Below are 25,569 nucleotides of genomic sequence, written 5' to 3'. Positions count from 1 at the left end.
GTGAGGCTCATTGGACGACAGAACCTCGAACTTGTACTTGTTGCAGATCATCCGCGGAACAAGCGCGCCTTAACCACAAGCACATTGGTTGGAAGAGAAGTCCCGACAAAATTGATCGCAATCCAGTAACTTTTTCGGCTTGAGTCCGAAATATTCAAAACGGCCGGTTCCAGCCTTTATCAGATCCTTAACAGTCAAACTCGAGACAGTAATCAGGCCGTCGATCTCCACTGTGCGAGCTGAGATGTACTCGTGGCAGGGCTCAAAAATTCCAGCGCTTTTGCTTGAAAGTGAAAAATAACCACCATAAACGGCAGTGCTTTTTCTACCATCACAAAGCAATATTTTGCTCTCATGCAATGTTCATTCTTTCTTCCTCTGTTGATTCAGTATTCAGAAAAAATAAAAGCCAGGTCATCCGTAAGGTGCAGTGAGAGCGTCTCGGTTTGATATTCACAGTTTCGAATTTTCTGAAAATTAATTATTCTGAGTTTTATTGTGTGAACTGTAATTAACCGTTATGTACTCGGCAATTTTAACACACGTAAGTACTCGGCAGGGTACGTGGGTACCCACCAAAACAAAATGCTTCTTACTTCTTCAGTTCATGGCCGATTTTCGATCTTAACTCGTCAAAAGATAGGAAAAGATGAAAAATTTGTTTATTTTCATCATACGGAACCTAAAGAGCCATTGCTCCTCAGATGGTTCCCGTAAATCCAAATCTTCGGGACCATGTTCAAGATCGGGAATCTGCTCCAAAATGGGCATTTCGAACAACTTATCAGATGGACTCAAAATGAATGGAAATCAACTCCTCCAGTGTTTTTTTTTTTTGAATTTTGATACCAACGTTGGTCGGTTTCATCGACAATTGTACTAACCAGAGCCTGACAAAGTCATTTTCAATTGACAATTATCAGGTTATAGTGACGCTTTGACCCGTCGCTTTCAATTGAAAAGCTTTTGTATCATTTTCGAGCACTTTGTGAGTCACCTGACACACAGTCGAAAGTTATTGCTGTGATTCTGACGACTGAAGGGCTTGAAATTGATACAAACGCTTTTCAATTGAAAGCGGAGAATGTCGCTATTACTTTCACATGAGGAATCTCAATTGAAATTGGCAATGAGCGCTGACGGAGATAGAAGGCTTCCATACAGTATATATATAGAAAAGAGGAAGGAAATATTGATCGGAACTTGCGTAACGGATTTATTGGATGCCATTGCCGTTCTAACTACGGCCTGTGGTATTAAAAAACTACCATCAAACGACGCGATGCGATGCTAGTTTCAATTAAGACGTTGAAAGAAAGGAAAGAGTCTCTCCCTCCGTCACTCTCTTCGTCGATTGAAAAGTCATTAGTTTCATTTGAAATGATCCGAAAGAAAAAAGAGGGAAAGAGAGAAATAAGTGATTCGTTGATAGTAGCCGAAAGGAATCAAGGGAAAATGAAACTGTTCGAATCGAAATGACAGCGCGAGTATATCAGTTTCATTGTTTTGTTTCGAAAATGTAGAGCCCTGGTACTAACTGTACTGTCTCACCTAAACGTACTCCCAAAGATCCGGATTTACAGGAACCAGATAGGGTCACTGGTTTGTGTCTGTCTTGGATTTAGTAGATTTTCCAACCTTTTGACAGACGAAGATCGAAAATCGGTCAAGAAATGTAAGAAGCTTTTCATTTTGTGGGTACCCGGGTACCCTGCCGAGTACTTATGGGATAAAAAAATTTGAAGCCTTCCCTTTCGACTCCCTCTGCTGCTATAAACAGTCTGATGATGGAAAATGCTTTATTTCCACTAGTTAGGAGCATTCCATAGGTTTCAGCTGGCTGAGTTGAGTTTATCCTTGTTTTTTATTGCAATAAAGTCTGAATCAACTAAGTCCAATTTACCCATTCTCTGAGCGACGATTCTTGCGCTTTTGTGATCAGCTCGGGAGGTCATCCTCGCGTACCCGGTGACGGGTTCCACGGGCCTGGTATATTTTCTTTTCGTTTTGTTTTTTTGCCAAGTAATTTATGTGTCGTCAAAGCCAAGCGGAAAACTTGGCTTCAGATGTAGCAAGGCTTTGACCTACCTACGAGTAGGCTGATGGCCGTGTTCTAGTTGAACCTGTTTCGATGTAGAAAGAATCCAATAAGAAGCCACTTTTTGGATTCTCATCGCGTCATCTGATGCGACGAAACCATAACGGAAACGCGGGAGGGTGCACAGGATGCTGTTGCACTGCTTCCACCTTTTGATCGCCTCACACTCATCTATAAGGCCGTTCAAGGTCCTGCGGATTGCGGTACGTCGTCTTTGTGGGAGCCGTTCAGCTTTTCGTAGAACTTCCATGCATCAGTAGCTTGGTGCTTGTTGGGTAAGAAAATTACTGCCACGATTCCTTTCGTTGGATTCCGTGATTCCGTTGGCGTTTAATTATAATCACAAGGCACAACAGCAAACGTCACGTTGATAACGTCATTTTCGTTTCACCAAAGGAACGGTAAGTTATCATATCATTTGTTTGGATATTCAGAAGATTTTATTTTGGGACCGTGAACTATGCACGTGAATTATTCCATCGGAAGGTGACAGCTCGTTTCGATGATAAAATTTTAGTGTGTTTGGAAAGGCGCTGCGGTAATTGGAAGTGAAAATGGAAAAAGATTGGCAGCCCTGACTCGTGGTACTCCAGCGTACAAATTTCCCAAATAGCAATCTGGTTTGCTCGCTCGAAGCTTGACAGCCGATCATGCAATGTGTTAGGGCGGACTTTATTAATTCCTGTGACAGTTGAAAACCGTGCCGGATACTGACAAATTAGCATTGAATTCCATACTTTAAATTTGAGCCGAAAGTATACAACCCAAGGCCCTGGATACAAATACAGGTCGGACTCGATTATATATAGTCCCCGAAAATTTTTCACTACATATAATCGAATCCTATATATAATCGAATTAGAAAAAAAATTTTTTTTCGTTCATTTTGCATAAATATTTCGTTGTTTTTGATAAGTATAAGTAGAATTTTTTTGACTAACCCCCTTAAAGTCGCAAAAAACCTTTCTTACAAAAATATATGTATGTACAAAAATATATGTATTGATTTTAACTTCATAAAAATAAGTATTTGAAAAGAGTCAATCTCTATCACCTCAACCTTAACATTGAAATAGTAATATTAGGGTCCATTCAAATTTAACGTTACATGAATATTGGACTTCCGGAAAACCCCCACCACATTTTTTTTTTCTTCATCTATAATTTATTTGACACGGCACAAATACAATTCAATGTTAAACGGCGCCAATTATATATGATAGCTTACTTTCTAAAGTATCTTAATAACTAAAAGCAAATTTTTTATCCTCGCTGCCGACTACGAGCTGAAACTAAAGCTAGAATGTTTTGCATTGAAAGCACTGATTTGTTGTTTGATGGTTTTCTATCGCCATAGGTAAGCAGCCTATTGAATATGTTCCGCTGCTGGGCCAAGATATTACGGACTGGCATATTGGGTTGTCTCCCTCGGGACCTGAGAGTATCGTGCGGGTCTAGTTGCTGTTTCCGGATCCGGGGTCTTAACGTGCTCTTGTCGTTTGTTTGGATGTAGGCGGAAGGGAATAGGACTAAACTGAAGCGTGGATGGATTTCAGGAAAACGTATATAAGGGACATGTAGGATAGGTCACGGCTCGCCAAGACATCACGAACAGGAACAGCCGGCTGCCTACTTTCGGCCTGCAGGGAAGCTATTTATTTAGACCTGGCGTCACGGTGTACAGGGCATGACCAAACCACATGCTCTATGTCGTGATAACCCTCACCACAGGCACAGATACCACTTTCCCCGAGCCCAACACGACGGAGATGCGCGTCAAATCTATAGTGATGGGACATAAGCCGGGACATCACGCAAATGAAATCCCGACCTACATCCAACGCCTTGAGCCACGGGTTCGTCGACACCTTGGGGATTATGGAATGTAACCACCTTCCCAGTTCCCCTCTGGTCCAGGCATTTCGCCAACTGATGATCGTATTCTGACGTACAAGTGCGAAAAATTCATTAAAAGCAATTGGTCTTTCATAAACATCACCGTTTGTTGCGCCCACCTTAGCCAAAGGGTCCGCTTTCTCATTGCCCGGTATCGAGCAGTGAGAAGGGAACCACGCTAAGGTAATCTGAGTAGATTTTTCGGATAAAGCACTCAGATGTTCCCGTATTTTCCCCAGGAAATACGGAGAGTGCTTAACATCTTTCATCGATCAGAGAGCCTCAATGGAACTGAGACTGTCCGTAAAGATGAAATAATGGTCCGTGGGCATTTTTTCGATAATCCCTAGGGTGTACTGAATTGCAGATAATTCTGCGACGTAAACAGAAGCAGGATTATCGAGCTTATGGGAGACGGTTAAATTGTTATTGAAAATTTCCGAAGCCAGTGGACCCATCAAGAAGTGATCCGTCAGTGTAGAACATATTGTTGCAGTTGATGTTTCGATATTTATTGGAAAAAATTTGGGGATCTGCTGCACGCGTAAATGATCCGGGATTCCACGAGTTTCTTCTATCATGGATGTATCAAAAAACACAGTAGAATCAGAAGTATTTGATAAGTCGACACGATTTGGAATATTCGAAGAAGGGTTAATATCTTGGGACATGTGATTGAAATACAATGTCATAAAACGGGTTTGAGAATTAAGTTCGATTAACCTTACAAAATTTTCAATCACGGGACGGTTCAAAACCTCACCTTGATAAGACCTTGATAAGATACCGAGAAGACAGGCTCCAGAAGCGGTTTTTCAATGGTAGAACTCCAGCTAAGATCTCCAAACTCATCGTATGGGTCGACTGCATGCAACCTAAGGCGATACGCAAACAACGATATTGTATACGCTCCAGTTTGATCAAATGTGTGTTTGCTGCGGAGCGGAAGCAGAAACACCCGTACTCAATGACAGACAATATCGTTGTTTGGTAAAGCCTTATAAGGTCTCTTGGGTGGGCTCCCCACCATTGTCCGGTTATTGTACGAAGAAAATTCACTCTTTGTTGACATTTTTTCATCAGATACCTCACGTGACAACCCCAGGAGCCTTTAGAGTCGAACCAGACACCAAGATATTTGTGTACCAAAACCTGAGAAATCGTTTTACCCATTTATTGTGTTTGGAGCTGAGCAGGTTCATGCTTCCTAGAAAAAACTACTATCTCGGTCTTCTCCGGAGAGAATTCGATACCTAGCTGTAAAGCCCAAGCAGACAAATTGTCCAAGGTATCATACAATGGTCCTCGCAAATCGGCAGCTTTGGCTCCTGTAACAGAGATTACACTGTCGTCTGCAAGTTGTCTTATCGTGCATGAATTTGCCAGACATTCGTCGATGTCATTTACATAAAAGTTGTAAAGAAGGGGGCTTAAACATGAGCCCTGGGGAAGACCCATGTAGCTAATTCGAAAAGTTGCCAAATCGCCGTGCGTAAAATGCATGTGCTTTTCGGATAACAAATTGTGCAAAAAATTGTTTAAAATTGGCGAAAATCCTTGTCGGTGAAGTTTGCCCGAAAGAATGTCAATAGAAACGGAATCAAAAGCCCCCTTAATGTCCAAGAACGCAGACGCCAGTTGTTCTTTGCGAGCATACGCCAGCTGGATATCTGTTGAAAGCAACGCAAGACAATCATTCGTCCCTTTGGCACGGCGGAAGCCAAATTGAGTATCTGATAGTAGACCATTTGATTCGACCCAGTGGTCTAAACGACGGAGTATCATTTTTTCCATCAATTTCCGGATACAGGATAGCATTGCAATCGGCCTATAAGAGTTGTGATCAGAAGCTGGTTTCCCTGGTTTTTGGATGGCGATCACCTTCACTTGCCTCCAATCCTGCGGTACAATGTTTTGCTCCAGGAACTTATTGAAGAAGTTCAACAAGCGCCTCTTGGCATTGCCGGGTAGATTCTTCAACAAGTTGAATTTGATTCTATCTAACCCAGGCGCGTTATTGTTACAGTATAGGAGGGCAATCGAAAATTCTGCCATCGTAAAAGGTGATTCTATCGCGTCGTGGCCCGGAGACGCATCGCGAACAATTTTTTGCTTAGGAACAGAGTCCGGACATACTTTCCTGGCAAAATCAAATATCCACCGACTTGAAGACTCCTCGCTTTCGTTGACCGTTACGCGATTCCGCATTCTTCGGGCTGTGTTCCAAAGAGTGCTCATCGATGTCTCCCTCGACGTCTCGTTCACGAACCGACGCCAATATCCGCGTTTCTTTGCTTTAGCCAAACTTTTAAGCTTGGTATCAAGCTCCGAATACCGTAAATAGTCGCCTGGTATACCTCCCTTCTGGAAGGCCAAAAACGCGTCGGATCTTTGCGTGTAGACATCGGAGCACTCTTGATCCCACCACGGAGGGGGAGGCCGTTCTTTGATCGTTACGCCGGGATATTTTTTCGTTTGGGCTTGCAACGCGGCGTCGAGAATCAAGCCCACGAGAAGGTTGTATTCTTAAAGTGGTGGATGATGTTGAATCGACTCGACCGATTTTGAAATCATTTCCTCGTATAACTTCCAATCCACATTCCGTGTGAGGTCATACGGAATGTCAATTGGTCGCATGCGAGTTGACCCGCTAGTAATTGAAATAAGAATAGGCAAATGGTCGCTACCGTGAGGAACGAAGATTACCTTCCATGTGCAATCCAACCGTAGCGACGTCGAACATAAGGATAGATCCAAAGCGCTTGGGCGCGCTGGAGGTTTCGGGATACGTGTCATTTCACCGTTGTTTAAAATAGTCATGTCGAAGTCATCGCAAAGGTTATAGATTAAAGAGGAGCGGTTATCATTGTAAGGGGAACCCCAAGCCACGCCATGAGAGTTGAAGTCTCCCAAAATCAAACGTGGCGAGGGAAAAAGTTCTATTAAATTAAAGAGCAACCGTTGCCCAACCTGTGCTCTGGGAGGAATATATATTGAGGCAATACAAAGCTCTTTACCTTGTATTGTCATTTGACATGCGACAACTTCGATGCCTGGAATCGAGAGGAGGTTACTACGATAGAAAGAATAGCACTTTTTAATCCCTAAAAGTACTCCTCCATATGGGGTGTCTCGATCAAGGCGAATAATATCAAAATCATGGAAGTTGAGATCAATATTTGAAGTAAGCCAAGTTTCACAAAGGGAAAATGCATCGCATTTGTTTTTATTTATCAAAACTTTAAACGAATCAATTTTTGGTAAAATACTTCTACAATTCCACTGTAAGACAGAGATAGAATCGCTGCAAGGGACAGAGATAGAATCGCTGCAAGGAGGGGCCATTGGGCAGTCAACTGCTTCAAAAATGATCTAACTGTTGGGAGGAATGCTGTAAGAAAAATTTTAATTGGATCGGGTACATTGAAAGTTCCAAAAATCCAGTCCACAATGTCAGAAAATTTCACTAATCCAGAGTTTGTTTCATCAACTGGGAGTGCAAAAGGAACAACTGGGGTTTTAGATGTTCCTGGCAGTGCTGGGAACTCCTTCTGGGACTTTAAATTTGCAAGCCCAGGAGCAGTTTGCTTCGGTTTTTCCGCAGCACTGTTTGGTTTGTTTGTAACTTTCATTTCACTTTGAGAAATCTTAGGACCTTTTCTGGGAAATTTAAGAGAGGAAATATTTTTCCTCTTTCTAGACTCCCCAGGATTGGCGTAAGATGTTCCCGCTGGTGAATCGTCAGAATCGGTTTCATCAGAGGACAACAGATCATAAGGGTTTGATGTAATAGGAGAAGTGGTAACGGTCTTCTTCAGCATCTCAGCGTAAGAACGCTTCGAACGCTCTTTGAGAGACCTCTTTATTTTATCCCTGCGCTGCATGTACACCGCACATGTCGAGAGCTCATGCTGACTCTCCCCACAGTGAATGCATTTTTCAGCATTTTTACTGCAGGAATCATCCGCATGATTCTCCCCACACTTGCCACAACGTGCCTTATTGCAGCAGTAGGCGGCGGTGTGGCCTAACTGCTTACAATTCAGGCAGTTCATGACGCGAGGCACATATAATCGCACAGGGAGACGAACCCGGTGGATCGAGACGTGGCTTGGTAGCGTTGACCCGGCGAACGTAACTCGAAACGAGTCTGAGTGAGTGTATACTGTTTCGCCACCGATGATCGATGCTGACCGCTGTTGCTTGCAGTCGAGCACCTTTACATGGGGACATGTGCTATTCTTGAAGCACCCTTCAGCACTTTGCAAAATACACTCGACGGACAGACTCGAATCGGTTATGACACCGTCGATCTCCACGTCTCGTGCGGGTATGTAAACGCGATACTCGCGTGTGAAGAGCTCAGAGCAAGCTATATCGTTGGCCTCTTTCAGGTTACTGACCACGACACGGAGCTTGTTAGGCCGGACCTTGGAAATTTCGGTCACGCCCTTGTACTCCTTCGACAGGTTTTAGAAATCTGCAAGAGGTTCAACTGTTTCGATTTCGGTCCCGCCTTTGGCCGAAAATAGATAGCATAGCTGCCCTAGGCTCCGTCTGGGTAAAGCCTGGGGCGAGGGGGGACTGAAGAATGAACAGGGGAGGGGGTAACAGAAGGGTCAGGGTCAGAGGGGTTCGGGGATGGTGGCGCGGGAGGCGAGAGATCTACATCCATCCCGCTAAGTCTAGCGCACTAGCGCCGACAAGAGCACGTACCTTTTTACTTCTCCCTTCCAGTAAGGTTGGTTGTCCGATCGTTCAAAGTTGCAGCCGTTACAGCCAGCAGCACCAATACAGCAGCACCAAACAGCCACCAGCAGCGAGCCAGGTGTGAGATCACTCCACACAGCGATACAACTCAACTGTCAACTGATGGCTTCCTCTTTTTCTCCTTTTTTTTGTCTCGTCCACTGCTGTATCACAATTCAGCCAGCAGCCAAATCGGCTTACGCACCAGCTGGCAGTCACGATGCGAAACAGTTGCACAAAGGCGCGACCTTGAACCCGGATTAATTTCACTCGACCAGGCAAACAATGCCAACACTTGTTCACACGTCTTTGGTTTTATATTCTATCGGAGCGATCACCAAACACGTCCGATACTGATGCGTGTTCGGCACAGAATCAACCCCCACCACTTTGTCTAGCATGTTTCCAATACTCAGCACACCAGGCATAAAAAATTTCCTCAGCCCTGCTTGCGTTATGTAACATTTGAACGGACTTGGACTTGATTCATAATCAATAAGGAAGCGCTTATTTATAACGTAACGCAAGAATAATAATTGTTGATCTCCTTTCCCCTTTTGCCATGCTTTTTGTTTAAATTTTCCGTATGTGTTGCAACACTTTGCCAACCCAACACTCTTCCCCGTTTCCTGAGCGTTACATAATTTGTAAACGTTCCCTCGCGATATTTCTGTTTTAGATCAGCTTTACTTTACTTGAAACATTGTGGTTCAAAAATTAACGTTTTGGGTCAAAAAATGTTGCGTTACGTCATATTGGACTGAAGGGAACGTCCATTAAATACGTACCGTAAATAAAAACTATTTTCGACCCCCTCTTTCCTCTAGGTAACGCTCTCTGTATAGATCTTCAAAAATCTTTACCTCCCCCTAAGCGTTACGTATTTTTGGGCGATCCCTGTACGACATTGCTGCTTTAGGTAAGTTATATTTAAAATTGAAAAAAAAAATATTTTTTTAATGATTCTATATATTATATACAATTTTATATATAATCGAATCATATATAATCGAGTCAATATATAATCGAGTCTGTATATAATCGAGTCAGACCTGTACTAACAAATTAACATTGAATTCAATACTTTAAATTTGGGCCGAAAGTATACAACCCGGGTCCCTGGATACACTTATGGGTATGGCTTCACTTGAAGGACCTCGTGTGGCTTCTTTTCCGACTAGCAGAACCTTGAACCTTTAAAAGTGGAACGAATATGGCTCCCCCTCCGGAATCGCAGGAGTCAGTCGCTACATCGTCCATTTAGGAAAAAAATCAAGTAAAAAACTACCTTTAATAGTCGTTCTACTCTGCAAGCGTGATACTTCTGCCACTTATCTGCAGCCTATTGCTCCAGCAGAAGGGCTTCGTAACTGCAAGGTTACAGAGTTCTCTTTGGCAAGCTGCTAGTCGTGGGTTTGAATCTTAGTAGTATTCAAGCCATCCGATGTCAACGGACTTAAGCATGGGTTATTTCTCTGGCACCCTACAACCCTTCGTTTACGTTGAATTCCACAAAACCCCGACAAATACCTCTCGACAAAAATAAGTTTCTTCTAAAATGAAACTGGCCAGAGCGACGTCCAGTTGAAACCTCTTCAGGAAATTGTAATTTGCCATAATGGTGATAATGGTAGTGCACAAATTAAGTAATGCTAAAAATCACGATTCCAGACTCCCTTCCCCCCTCGTGTAATAATAAGTAACGTTCGATATGACTTACCTTCCTTTAAATTACGTATCACTGAACAACCAGACCCCTCTTCAAAATTTCAATATCGAGAATTTTCATATTTGAGGATTATTTTCTGTTTTTTTTTTTTTTATTCAAATAAACTCTGCTGCGACCAATGTTTTCTTATATTTTGTGGCATTATCCGAACGTTACTCGTTGTTCGCGCTTAATTTTCTTTTTTCATCACCTTTTTGCAGTTTCACTTATTGAGAAATTACCTGCTTACCTGGAGAGAATCCCTTTCTGAATCCTTTTGATATCGAATGGCCAGATTCTACTAAGATTTGAGCCCATGACCACCCACTTGTCACAACGGACTTGCCAACATGCGAGCTTCGTAGCGTAGCTCTGGCCCTGACGGTGTTAAACAGGGTCTTTTGAAATATTTTAGAATAACGCTGGTGCTATTCATTGCTAGTCTGAGCCTAGAACTAATAATAAAGTGATAAATCAACAAACCATCGATAAAATCCAGCGAGAATAAAATAATACCCTCAGGGGTAATTGGTTTTCTACTAAGCTTCTTGGTATAGTTAGGGCTTGAATGCTTTGAATGCTTAGCTTAGTTCGCGTTTAGACTACAACAATAACGCCGCAGTACTCACTGATTCCCCTTACACGCTAGAGCTTCACAGTTTCCGACAAAGTTGTGGATCATGAAATTTCATTAAACTTTACAGAAGATACACAGCTTCTATCACTTTACAGTTTAGAGATATATAAGTTGAAAATATGTCTGAATTACACTTTTTTGTGACAACTTTGTGAATTCAATAATTTTGTTCCTTGATAAAATTAAGTGAATTTGTCGTTTTCTGCCGAGTATCACAATTTTTTAAGGACTTGAAATAACTTATGCCAAAAACTTTTTCTTAAACTGTCCATAAAATATTTTTATATTCTAACGTTTTTAATGATCATTTTTATCATTTGAGTCCGAATGCTACCATAAGTTTCATGTAAAATGCATTCCTGGATAAAACAAGCCAGTGTACAGTGGTTTAAAACGCAAAAAATGTGATCGTCAGCCTTTTGAGTATTTCTTAAGTTTTATTAAGTCATTTAATAAGTATTTGATTAATTTACCTGAAAGTGAGACAAAATTTTTATTTTTTTTATTTAATTTTCAAATCAAAACGAAGTCTTCAGCAAAGTTGTAGACACTCTTATGTAGGAAAACTTTAGTAAAGACACTTCGGTTCTATCTTGAGTTTCAAGACCACATACAGGTAGTTTTATACACAGACATAATTAAAATTTCTAAAAATCTCGAAATACCAGATAACTTTTTCTGACGTGATTCTAGAGGCCTGCTATGTTCTAGGCATTTTTTTATATTAAAAAAATGCATCATTCTGCCAAGCATACGTTGGCCAAATTCGTAACCTTTTCATAGGACTTTACATTTTAAATAAAAAAATTCACTTTTTCAAACTAAAATTTATCGCAAAGCTGCAAAAACAACAATCTTCACTCGAAAGATGGAGATTAGTACTAGCTTTCCCAGGTAGTTTCACTAGTCTCTTGCGCTCTCTTAAAGACTTGGGCGTTGGGAAAAAAAATGGTTTTTTTTTGGTTTTTCGGCGACATGTTGTTCAATTTATTGCTTAACTTAATTCGCGATTTAGCCCTATAGATAGCGCCACAGTGTCAGTTCCTTTTACACGCTATTTGCTTTGCAGTTCTCGACAAAGTTGTTGATCTTGAAATGATATGAATACTTTATAGGCAGCGCCGGATTTAGGATTGACCTTCCTTCCATTTGTCTGAGTTTCAATAAAGAAAAATGTTTTTCAAAGACATAAGTGAAAGGAAGGTAATAATAGAATTAAGTTGGTTTTATTATAATTTCAGTTATTATCAAGTGTCACGAATTTTTCTGATTTTTTTTTTTTTGACGTAGGACTACGTCTTTGTTTTCTATACTAGATTACACTTTGTGAAAATGAAAATGAAACTGGCAAATGTTGCGTCAGATTTCAAACGGTTATAGCAAGCGTACGACTTAATGCATCTTAGTCATTTATATTTCGGTGGATAGATAAAATGTGTAACAATTTTTTGATATTATGTTCAACATTGTTGCTTTACTGCTTAATGGTGGAAAAAGGTGAAAAGTTCCAAGGTCAAGCTTTCCCATACATTTCCCTTGTTCTTGGCTTGCTTCCCAAGCACAGATAACAATAACATGGACGAAATAAATTCCACTGCCTACATATTTTGACTCAACAAATTGTTTTGGTTTGTTTGTCTTTGTCTAAGCTGCGTGACCACGCCTTAATGGTAAAAATCGACGCTGAACTCGATACAACAGATTGTGTGTGGAAAATTCAGCTTCAGTTTAGTTTGTTCCACAATAGCGACTGCAGTGCAGCTGTTGAAGCTTTGCGACATTGAGAAACGAGAGCTGCATACGAGTCAACTTCCAGGCACCGCGGAGCATGTTACCTGTATTCTGCGCACGACAGCAATAATAACCATTGTACGCTGCAGGATATTTTGCTGGCACAGCTGCTGGAGGGCACAGCGGAGAGCAAATTTTATACGCGGCCTACAAAATAATCGATGCTACCGGTGGTGGTGTGATCATCAGCATTCTGTAGCTACATTTCGAGCTGAAGATTATGAAATCGGTTCTTTTCAGAACTATAAGATGATGAAGATAAGAGTTATGAGAATTTTCACAACTACTACTAGTGTGAAATTTTTATCTATTTCTAAATAATCATTTTTACAATAACGACCAGGACGCACCAAATATAAACGGTAGTGTTACCTATGAATAGTTTATCACAACAAGATATAACCCTCATTTCAAGAATTTGCACTGCTAAATTGAGTGATTTTCCGGTTTAATTGTTTGTTTGTGTTCACTCGAACACCGTTATCAGTCAAATGTTAGAAACGAAAATTAGTTAATCTAAGAACCAGAGTGATTTGCGCATCGGGAAAGCAAAACCTTTCTTTTGATGCTTATGAAAATCACTCAGTAGTATCGGAGGTGTTTTGGTTTGTTCCTCTTTCTTGAAGCTACGTAGCCACGCCTTAATTGCAAAAATCTGCTCTGAACTCGATATAAAAGACTGCGTGTAGAAAATTCAGCTTCAGTTTAGTTTGTTACACATAAGCGAGAGCAGTGCAGCTGTTAAAAGTACGCGACATTGAGAAACGAGAGCTGCATACGAGTCAACTCAAAATATATATGGTGCGATTATCAGCGTTCTGTAGCACGAATTTTTAACTGAATATTATGGAATCGGTTCTTTTCAGAACTATAGATGCTTGAAGAGTTATGAGAATTTTCGCAACTACTACTAGTGTAAAATTTTTATGTATTCATGCATCGTTAGTTTTAAAATAACGACTATCAAAAATAGACGGTAGTGTTACCTATGAACAGTTAAGCGCAGCATATAATAATATTTAGTTTAGCATATATTAAATATTTAGTCCTACGTCACCATTCCATACAACCCCTATAGCTGTATACCTTGTAGTATTTGTATTCGGTCATGAGTCATGAAAATTGGTGCCCCAAAAGTGTGAGGGCCCGGAGACCATGCCCCCCCCCTCTTAAATCTGGCTATGTTTTTGGGAGGCACAAGATTTGATTAGTGTTTTTGTAAAATGAAGGGTGGAAGACAGTGAATATTCATTTAATTTTGGAATTGATTGAAAATATTTCGGGCTGGAATGATATACCTGTAAACTGAAAATTACAATAATGAACGTGGTCTGACAGCATAACAAGCATCAATCAGAATTTCATCATAGCGCGTCAGAGTTTTCTTCAGTCTAAATAAAAATAATAATTCAACTCATTTTTTAAAATAAGTTCCAAAAGTTCGTGCTGCGAATATTATTATTGTCTAGCAGTCTAGCAGTATTGAAATATGAACGACCTTTTGAACTTTTCTGAAACATGAACGTCTGGTTAGTGATTAGCGGAGGTCAGCAACCAAACTCTAATGATGAAATTGCTGTTATTAGATACAAGGCACTAATTAGTATAATCCGCCGCCGTAAATTGGAATGCTTTTGCAAGCAAAACAATCCGAGCACTAATTTAGACACGAAAACCGTTGCGTTGCTCATTACCTACCAAGGATGCTCTGAAATATCCCCCATCGTGAGTATGAAAACCGCACTGCGCTTTACGGAGCAATTTATTAAGCTGCTACAACAGTTCTCGGCACTCAGACTGTAGGATTATATCTCGGTAGCATACCGCAGGCAGGGATAAAGCATCCTCACCGCAGCACGACTGTAAAGTGCACTTTAATGAGCTGCATAGTAACTAGAGCGTTGAAGTTTCGTTTTTTTCCGCTACCGAGCGACGATCCGGAACAGGAAATATGTTATCTGATCTGAGCCATCAAACTTTCCAGCTTTCCGATCGACGGAACTGTCAAAACACACCAGGATCAGTGTACGCACAATACCGCCTTATGTAATCCGAAGCTTACGGAGCATTCTTTTGGCGTTTGATTTACTTCCTCTGTCGTTCGCCGCCGTGACCAAACTTACATCCGTGATCTAGAAAAGATTTAGCGTCGGTCGAACAAACTCTGTCCTCTGTCCTGTCTGTCAGTGCGGGGTGGAACTTTTCCCGCACCGTTCAACCATCAGCGAAAAACTTGTCCAACCAACCGCAAGTTTCGTTCCATTCTGTTCAGTATTGACAGAGTAAAACTGACGTTAAGCTCCTTTCTTCAGTTGACTTGAAGTGGTATGAAGATTTGAGTGATAAGAAAATTTAGTGATGCTGAGATTGCTTTCAACGATAGTGAGTGAGATATGAGAAGTTTAATTCGCGGATGTGTGTTGAACTCTGGTTACAATATGTGAAGAAACCAGTTTAATTGACCAAATCACAAATGAAACCTTAAAACTTAGAAAAAGTTTATACCGGAAAGCTGGAAGCTAGTGAAGAAAGAGGTTACTTATCATTCGATGTGAAACAAACAATTTAGAGCGTCCCCAAAAAGTTGGGTAGCATTTACTAAGAGACAGAGAACACCAAAATAAGCATTTTTCAATAAGCTTCAAAACGGAAAGAAACTTTTTTTCAGCTGACAAGCTTCTCGTTAAATCACCATCAACGTTCGTATGAGAAGTTTGTTTTTTTTTTGTATACCAACCGAGTGAAGAAATTGCAAGTACGACACATTAATTAATGGTGTGAAAAGTTTTGCATCCGTGCGAGGAATCCCATCCGAGGGTCTTCATATTTCAATGGGGGCACATTCGGGGTGCTTTCAAGCCAATTGTAACTTCCCCCTTGGTAGGTTTAATCAAAACTGTTGCCCTCTAAGGCAAGCCATCATCGGTCGGTTTCCGTTGTTGGTGAGGATTACATCACAACCCGGGCGGTAATGAGGGCTTCACGCCTCAAACACAGTTGGCAATGGTCGAGGCCAAGTAGGAGGTAAAAGTTCATTAGCGACCGCCTCGGTTAGCGAAACATCTCGTGAAGCTTTGTTCGAAAGTGTTCTCATTAAAATTCATTTCATTTGACATTACAAGCACTTCCCTAAGTGCTTACGGATTTCACGAGAATCAGTTAGGTTTTATTTCAATTTCAAAACAAAACCGGCGCTAGCTTCAATTCGCAATTATACACCCGAAATGTTGCCAGTAGATGAATATTTGTGTCTACTACCAAGAGACGGGTGCAAAAGGATTGTTCTTAGCTAACCATCCAATCGTCGACGTTTTGCGTGCAGCATATTTCGAGCCAGGGGAATATTAGATATTCAGGCTGAGCTACTTTCGTACGCTATGGAAAGGCTGCATTTGATGTTTCCCGCTATGCTGTGGGAGCATTATGGAATGCTTGGTTAAAAGCGAGATTGGAATCATGTTGTCAATTGAATTAATTGCAGCGTTTCATCGTTTGATCTTGTCTGCTTGCTTGTCAACCCAGTTTCCGTGCAGTCATCCGTGCCGTGCTCGCGGGAGGTTTTAAAGGGGGTTGAAACGCCTAAAACCTGAGCTCCGGAATTTGTTTTCGAAGTCACTTTTTTAAATATCTGAGTGAGCTAGATATTTAACTAATTTAATGCCCGCAGCAAAATTTATTAATTTTTTACTAATGTAACAACAGGCCTCAAACGGCATCAATGATAAAACATAAGGTTAAACAAGACTTAATAGCAGGAATTGCGAGGATCAGAAGATTGCGACGATTTCAACTGTGCGAATATTGTCGTTTTCAACAAGGATATCCGTCAACATTGCGTTCGATCAGGTGGAAATCTGTTGCCGAAGCCACCTGGTCTAGCGACAGTGTTTCCTTTACGAAAATACTGCTGAATTTTCTCGAAAAATCAATTAAAACTAAATTAACTGAAATTCAACACAAAGAAAAATCGGAATTATTTATGGCGTTATAAAATATACTAAACTCATGAGAGGAAGTAAATATTTTACAATGAAAATGAGTGGAATTTTTAAACTTTCCACCATTAAAAAAGCCTTAACTTATGTTGCCTTAACAATGTCATCTGTGATTCACCCGTGTGCTAAGTTAGTAACTAAAAAAATGTAATACGAATGTGGTTAGCAAAAAATTTTTTATCTTTTCTTAATTATACATCGGTACCTTTCTTTATTATCGAAACTCCTTTAGAATCACTAGAATTAAAATCCGCCGTAATGAAAAAGTTTCCAATTTAGAATCCGATGACAAACATTTTTCAATTGTTAATGTCCTTATTATTTCTAAAAGATTGTAATGCTGGAAATTGGTTAGTACTTCAAATTTTTTGTGAAATTTGTTCTCATTTGTTACCTGAGATATTGTACCGTGGAATGTTTTATTATCAAACTATAAATAATAATGATTAATTGTTGACCTCATACTCGGGGATATTTTTGTGATTATGGGAAAGCAGTTTTTGTTATTGAAATGAATAAATCGTGTAGTTTCGATTTCGCACCTAAAAAATAAAATAAAAATTCTTTTATCTGCATAATAGGTAGCGGTCGGGTGATGTGATTCGAAATATAAAATTTGTTTTTATAATAGGCGGAAAAAATATGCAGGCTGTAGACTACCACTGGTCGACAAAAACGAAAATAATGCTACCCTAAAGCTCAAACAGTTGCCCTAAAAAGATTATAGCTTTTCAACAAATGTGATTTTTTGTGCCTCCAGCCAGTGTAGAAAAGTTAACTTACATCAAAGTGTCTCCAAAATTCACGGGAATGGTTAAAAAGCTATAATCTTTCATTTTTTCCAGTTTGATCATAATGGTATAGCGTAAAATCGTACGTGCCTTGCGCCGTTTTGAATGCATGCATTGTTACTTGCACCAAACATATCTTGAACACAAATGTCTCACACAACGCAGGAAAACTTTCTCAAACTTTTGGTTTAAAATTTAGCATATCTTGTCAATTGCAAAACGAAGAAAAACTTAATAAAAAATAATTGGAATAGGCGACTAATCAATAGGGTGTCCCAAAAAAATCGATGTTGAAAAAGTCAAGGTGCTCAGACCTAAATTGAAAGATAATGTTATTTATAGCATTTTTGTAGAACATTTCGACTTTCTAAAAGGTAGTTTTCAAGTTGCCCAAACGTGATTTATAAAAAAATGACTTTTTTAAGCTACAAACCCACTTTTTTGCACAAAAACAAAAAAAAAGAACTGAAATTTTCATTGCAAAGCGGTATCATGGAAAAAGGTACTTGATATCTTATCGAGGAGCTGAGATATTGGCATTTTTCTATGTGATGGAAAACTATGCATTTTAACAAACATGTAAAATGTTTTATTTTGGGAGATAAAAAATAACAATGTTCAGAAAACAAATGCATTTTTGGATGGTTGATAACTTAGTAGAAGGTTTCAAAATTTGGAAAAATTTGCGAAAAAAGTTAGAACGAAAATTGTGATTTTTAGTGCCTTTTAATAGGAAAGTCAATATTGCTCGTAATATGTAAGAGATAGAAACATGATGTCTTCGGTAAAGTTTCTTGTTTTACGATAACCTAAAACTTTGTCGAAGACACCTTGCGTCTATTTCATTCTGATTAAAAAGTAAATTTTTGCCTTTCTCCTAGAAAGGTATAGCAATCACTTGCGAAACCAAAAGGCATATATCACTCGACTCAGCTCGACGAGCTGAGCATTTTCTGTATGTATGTGTGTGTGTATGTGTGTGTATGTGTGTGTATGTGCAGATTTTTATTCTCACTCACTTTTCTCAGAGATGGCTGGACCGATTTTCATGAAATTAATTGCAAATGAAAGGTCTAGTTGCCCCATAAGACTCTATTAAATTTCATTACAATCGGATTTTTAGTTTAGAGGTTTCGTATCAAAATGTAAAAATCATGGAACATCATTATCTCGAAAACTACACAACCGATTTGAACAAAATTGGTTTCAAATGAACGGGCTACCTGAAAAACCCTTAACTTTTAAATATCTCAAAGATTGGACATATGGTTCAAAAGTTATGAAAAGAAACGTGTTCTGAAGACTGTTCAATCTCACTCATGTTTCTCAGAGATGGCTGGACCGATCTTCATAAAACGGTGTCAAATGGAAGGTCTAGTTGCCCCATGAGACCCTATTGATTTGTAGAAACCAGAAGTTGCCATCCTGCAACTCATGATGGTGTCTGAGGTCAATTTTTAGCTTCTTGCAACATTCTGGCTCCGGAGATACTTATATTGGGTGTTATTTGATCACTTTAGGCTGTTTTTCAGAAACCGAAAGTCGTGATTTTGGACTTTAAAATTGCCTGTGAAATCAATTTCTATCATCTGGGAGATATTCTGGTTCCGAAAACATTCATATTGAATGCTATTGGGTCATTTCCGGATGTTTGCCAGACATCGGAAGCCACCATTTTAAAATTCACGATTGTGTCTGTGATCAATTTTTAGCTTCTGTGCATCTTTCTGATATCGCAGATACTCATATTTAATGGGAATCGTCCATTTCAGGCTGTTTTTCAGAAACTGGAAGTTGCAATCTTACAATTCAAAATGTTGTCTGAAGTCGATTTCGGAAATACCCATATTGGGTGCTATTTGGTCGTTTTCCACTGTTTTTCCGAAACCGGAAGTTGCCATTTTGGATTACATAATGGCATTTGGAGACAATTTCTGGATTGAATGTCATACTGGTTAAAGAAACACTCATATTGGGTGGTATATGGTCATTTTCAGCTGTTTTCCAGAAAAAATATGTTGCCTGAGGTCGATTATGGAACATATTTGTTACCACTAAAACATTCACCTGCCAAATATGGTTCCATTTAGTTGATTAGTTCGCGAGATGTGCAGAAATTTGTGCACCACTATGGACAGATTTGTATTTTCTTGATTGGTTATTGAGCTGAGCGAAATTCGTGTTTCATTTGTATGGGACCCCTCATTTATAGAAGAGGAAAGGGTGTCAAGCCATTATGCACATATTTGTTACTTCTAAAAACATTTACCTGCCAAATTTGGTTTCATTTAGTTGGGTAACTCTCGAGATGTGCAGCAATTTGTGTTGAATTTGTATGCAACCCCTCCCTTCCAGAAAATGGAGGGGTATTAAACCATTATGCACATATTTGTTACCTCCAAAAACATTTACATGCTAAATTTGGTTCCATTTTCTCGGTTAGTTTTCGAGATATGCAGAAATTTGTGTTTTACTTGTATGGCACCCGCCCTTCAAAAGAAGGAGGGGTGTCAAAGCATTATGGACATATTTTTAACCATTCAAAAAATTTACCTGCCAGATTTGGTTCCATTTAGTTGATTAGTTCTCGAGATGTGCAGAAATGTGTGTTAAATTTGTATGGAACCCCTCCCTTCCCGAAAAGGGAGGGGCGTCCAACTATTATGGACATATTTTTTACCCCTTAAAACATCCACATGCCAAATTCGGTTTCACTTGCTTGGTTTGTTCTTGAGTTGTGCAGAAATTTATGTTTCATTTGTATGGGACTCCTCCCTTCCAGAAGAGGGAGGGGTCTCAAACTATCAAAAGAACCTTGATCGGCACCAAAAACCCCTACATACAAATTTTCACTTCGATCGGTTCGGTAGTTTTCAAGCCTATATGGATCAAACAGACAGACAGACCGGACTGCATTTTTACATGTATAGATTACAGCATCAATTTTTTAGAACCTAAAGGGTGAATATACATTTACTGAATTGAAGCGTTCATGTAAATCTATTTTTACAAATAATAAGTTTAAATGAGAAAGGCTGGGTCTGACCGCTAGGTGGATTAATTAAGGTTTTTATCTCACTCATTGGTGGATTAATCACCCTTCTTTTTACATTAAAAGATACATTTTTGAATATACTGAAACTTCTCCGAACATACCTCATGGCTATAATCAACATTTGAATCACTATTTAGGAAATTATACGCACAAACGCAGAATAAAACACTGTGCAATGGAGACAATGAGCTTTAGTGGCATATTTGAAAAAATGCATAGTTTTCCATCACATGTAAAAACGGCGATATCTCAGCACCCCGATAAGATATCAAGGATCTTTTTTCATGTTGATTTTCGTCTTGAATTCCGCTTTGCTGTAAAAATTTCAGTTCTTGACCAAAAAAAATTTTATGTGTTTTGAAGGGTTTTATCCAAAAATTATTAGAAAAATTATTTTTTTGTGATGTTTATTGGGCTCAAAAAACTGAATACAATGCTGAACCAAACCAGGCAAAATATTCAAAAACAACCCCACAAAAATAAAAAAAATATACGAAAAAATGTAGGAAACGAACAGTATTGAAAAAAGTGCAAAAAAGTGGGTTTATAGCTTACAAAAGTCATTTTTTTTATAAATCACGTTTGGGCAACCTACAAACGACCTTTTAGAAAGTCGAAATGTTCTACAAAAATGCCATAAAAAACATTATCTTTCAATTTAGGGCTGAGCACCTTGACTTTTTCAACATTGATTTTTTTCGGGACACCCTACTAATCAATAACAAGCTCGTTTTCTGTTCGTGATGATAGAGGCTCCACCTTTTTTGCAAGCTGTGCCATTCTTTCGGTTTTACAAGACGCAAAAAAATTTTATTCCGTATGTAATACGAATGCACGAAATTGCCTAAAAGTGATTCTAAAGGCAAGAAAAGGCCAAAATAGAAAATCATCCCAGATTAAGCTCAGAATCGCCTAAAAGTGCATCTAAAGGCCAGAAAAGGTCAAAATAGAGAATCATCCCAGATTAAGCTCAGAATCGCCTAAAGTGCATCTAAAGGCCAGAAAAGGTCAAAATAGAGAATCATCCCAGATTAAGCTCAGAATCGCCTAAAAGTGCATCTAAAGGCCAGAAAAGGTCAAAATAGAGAATCATCCCAGATTAAGCTCAGAATCGCCTAAAGTGCATCTAAAGGCCAGAAAAGGTCAAAATAGAAAATGATCCCAAATTGAGCTCAGAATCGCCTAAAAGTGATTCCTAAAGCCAGAAAAGACCAATATAGAAAATGATCCCAAATTAAGCTCAGAATCGCCGAAAAGTGCTCCTGAAGGCCAGAAAAGGCCGCCGAAAAGTGCTTCTAAAGGCCAGTAAAGGCCAAAATAGAAAATGATCCCAAATTGAGCTCAGAATCGCGGAAAAGTGCTTCTAAAGGCTAGAAAAGGCCAAAATAGAAAATGATCCCCAATTTAGCTCAGAATCGCCGAAAAGGCCAAAATTGGAATAGGAAAGGCCTCAAATTGAGCTCAGAATCGCTGAAAAGTGCTTGTGAAGGCAGGAAAAGGCCAAAATAGAAAATGATCCCAAATTGAGCTCAGAATCGCCGAAAAGTGATTCTAAAGGCCAGAAAAGGCCAATATAGAAAATGATCCCAAATTGGGCTCAGAATTGCCTAAAAGTGATTCTAAAGGCAAGAAAAGGCCAAAATAGAAAATAGTCCCAAATTGAGATCACGATTACCTAAAAAAGCTTCTAAAGGCCAGAAAAGGCCAAAATAGTAAATGATCCCAAATTGAACTCAGAATCGCCAAAAAGTGCACCTAAAAGCCAGAAAAGGCCAAAATAGAAAATGATCCCAAATTAAGCTAAAAATCGTCGAAAAGTAACAAGTAACGAAAAGTGACAAATCTATTACTTTACAAGTAATAAAATACTTCTCCTGTTGAGTAACAACAGTACGTACAAAATTAAATGTATTCGACCTTTCGATGGTAAAAAGTGTTCGAAGAAGCTGCGGAAACTATCGGATAATAATATCCAAAACTTGAAAGCGATGAAGTATTCCGAGTCATCGCAACTAACTAACGAGTTTCGTATTTGTACGTCATGTCGTTTGCATGTAGAGAAACTAGCTCTTTCTACGCGTCTTATTTTTAAAACCGTCTGATAGCGGGAATCGTCGCTGAGTTACGCATGTTAGATTTCAATAGGGTCAGAATCAAAATGATTGATTATATTACAAAAAAGCGCGTTGGATTTGTATCATGCTCTTAGCAATAATTTATAACAATAACAGAAAAAACACCCTGTTCAGAGCAGAATCGGGCTTTCGGCTGTATTCTAGTCAAGCACCACACAGGACATAAATTACATAACTTTTGTGTTTTTTATTTTACTATCACCAAATTTTGACAGATAGTAATAAATATTGTCGTCTTCAATGCGTAAAAAAATTAGATTTTTCAAAGAGGTACTTTTTAAGATATTTTAAATTTTGTTACAATTTGGAATCTTTGGTCCATAAAAATTTTATTACCAACAACTTTGCTGGAGACACCATTTCAATCAAACAAGTCGTTTTTCTGATACAAAATGTTTCATTCATTAGTCACACTTTTGGATAGGCCCTTTTGAAACAGCAGTCGTGAGTCTACATGAAGAGCTGATAGTATAGAATGACCTCTTTATCAACTGGAAACAACTGTGCAAAGTTTGAGCGAAATCGGAAATGGTCGATCAGAATCGATTTGCGAAGTAGCGTGGACTTGCTCTATAGTAAACTTTTCAATTTTCTTGACAATTTGCGATTATGCGGGTCATTCATACAAATAATTGTTCCGAAGACACTATTAAGCTCGGACGAAGAGGATAGGCGCTATGGAATTAAGTTCCACTTTTTGCCTTATTGGACCACCCAAGTAACAAAACTGGTTTTATGAAAGTTTTATAGTGCTGTTTTAGCTTTATTAAGCGCTGTAAAACTTTGATAAAACCAATATTGTTACTAGGGCACCGTGCAACGCCGTGCCGAAGTCCCCAATGGGATCCGAATGAGCCCAATGATCTATCCGAAATCCTCACATAGCACTGGTATCCTTGTTCAGTTTGATTTGCTTCCCAGGAAAGCCGTTGAGCTCTTTCCGGTCAATTGTATAATGTGCGGATTCAAAAACGTTTCGGCATAGGGACTTTATAGGCACGACACTTTTAGAGGATCTGCCGTGAAGAAAAAATCTGATCCCCCCGAAGCCAGCTTGATAACTTCTCACTAATCTATTTACTAGTGGCGACAAACGTTGGAAGATGACTTTGGAAAAAATTTTGTAGGCGGCATCCAGGATGGTGATGGCGAGGCCTTTGTTGTAGATAGGACATGAAACCCGTCGGGATGCGGTATATTTTTCCAAATCTGTATCATATTTCCAGTTCGCTTATTTCTAGCTTTCCCTACTGCACACATTGTCTACTCAATGAACTTGAATGTTAACGGGTAAAACCCGTTGTTAAAAACAGAAATTTAGTTCGAAAAACTTTCGTGTTCCATGAGAGTGATTCAGCTGTTCTAGTTCAGCGAACTTCATCACTTCCAGGCGGCGTTTCTCCAGGAATAGTTGGTTTAGGTGGCTGCTCTTTTATCTATATTGCTTTACCTTCTGACGGGTAGCCTTAGGCGACAGCAGTATCCACGCAGCGTTAATCTCGTCCAACATCTGCCGACATTCTTCGTCGAACCACTCATTCCGTGGGTTTTGTTCCACATGCCTGGTGATGGCTTTTTTAACGGTGCTACAACAGTCTTCGAGAGAGGTTTCAGTCAGCTTGTCCTCTTCCGGTAGAGATGCTTCGAACGAATGCGCGTAGTTTTCAGCAACATCGATTTGGTGTTGTCGGGCGCAGGTACCGAGTGTTGTTCACAATGAATCTTTACCATCACTACTATCACTAGTGATTTCGAATTGATGTTGACGGTAGGTCCTGACGTTGTTGATATCCGAGAAGTGTCGACCATTTATCAATACGTGTTCGATTTGCAATGCTGTCTGATTCAATGACTTCCAGGAGTATCGGTGAAGATGGTTGTGCCGGAATCGCACTCTAGCTGCGTGTAGAATTCATCCTAATCATCATCGGTGAGGGCCGCGCACTTTGTTGATGCTGACATTGAAGAACCGGCTTTTTGGCACATGTGTATTGCCGCAGTGCTCGTAGATGGTATGACCATGCGGCTCTTCAATTCATCAGTAAGTCCTTGGGTGCTTCCTATAGAATCAAGAGACCGGCAGTTCCCTGTTCTGTTCAGCTAAAGACCAACGTGGTACCGCTGTTAAAGGTCCCGGATACCACTAGCACTTTTTCTTTACCATGTTTAGAGTCCTGAGGGCACTGCCACCTCCACAATCGGACTCAGAAGAACACCGTACTCCAAATTTCACATCAGGCTGGCGCCTAATTGGCAATAAAAAAGTATGGAAACGCGACTGGACTGAATATGACGCCAGACAGCGTAAAAGACGCATGCAGGAAAAGCAAGCAGAAAAGGCCGCTCGTAAACGTATGCAGCAACGCAAACGCCAGCAGGAAAACTCAAACCCTATCAGCATAAGTAACAACACCTATAAACACGGAATAAACCATTTCGCCTGCAACTCAAAGAAAACTCAAATTGCTGAAATGCCAAAACAACCACTACCCTCGGACAAAGACCTCCTGGCAGCTGCACGCGTTCAATCTGCTGGGCCGCCGAATTCAGACATAACATCAAAATTTTTAAATTTCCAAAAAGGCGAAACTATCAACCCATATCGGACAGAAAAAAATGCAACTAACAATGAAAATTCTGCACCGGCTCCTGCCAGCAACGCCAGCATACAATCAGCACCGCAAGACAGCCAATTTGAACTTGACCCCATGCGT

Source organism: Wyeomyia smithii, chromosome 3 (genome assembly GCF_029784165.1).
Source record: "Wyeomyia smithii strain HCP4-BCI-WySm-NY-G18 chromosome 3, ASM2978416v1, whole genome shotgun sequence".
Lineage (NCBI taxonomy): Eukaryota > Metazoa > Arthropoda > Insecta > Diptera > Culicidae > Wyeomyia > Wyeomyia smithii.
Note: the sequence above shows the minus strand (reverse complement) of the source record.